Source organism: Trachymyrmex cornetzi, unplaced genomic scaffold, assembly GCF_001594075.2.
Source record: "Trachymyrmex cornetzi isolate Tcor2-1 unplaced genomic scaffold, Tcor1.1 scaffold56, whole genome shotgun sequence".
In the NCBI taxonomy this organism is placed as follows: Eukaryota; Metazoa; Arthropoda; class Insecta; order Hymenoptera; family Formicidae; genus Trachymyrmex; species Trachymyrmex cornetzi.
The window spans coordinates 1,840,543-1,840,757 of NW_017299871.1; positions in this window are offsets into that span (position 1 = coordinate 1,840,543).

Sequence of the window (215 nt, forward strand, 5' to 3'; positions counted from 1 at the left end):
GTAATAACATATCTCATCGTAAATATTATTATTGTAATTACATCTGTATCGTAATTATTTCTGTAATTAATACAATGCATTATTATTATAATTAGTACAATACGATCGATAGCTTCGCCGGTACCGCGTGTCAAGTTTCCCACTAGCTACCCTCATGAGAGACGTCAGCCGTTACCGACAGCGTATTCCGAAGGGGTGTCGAGCGGCGCTGGAAG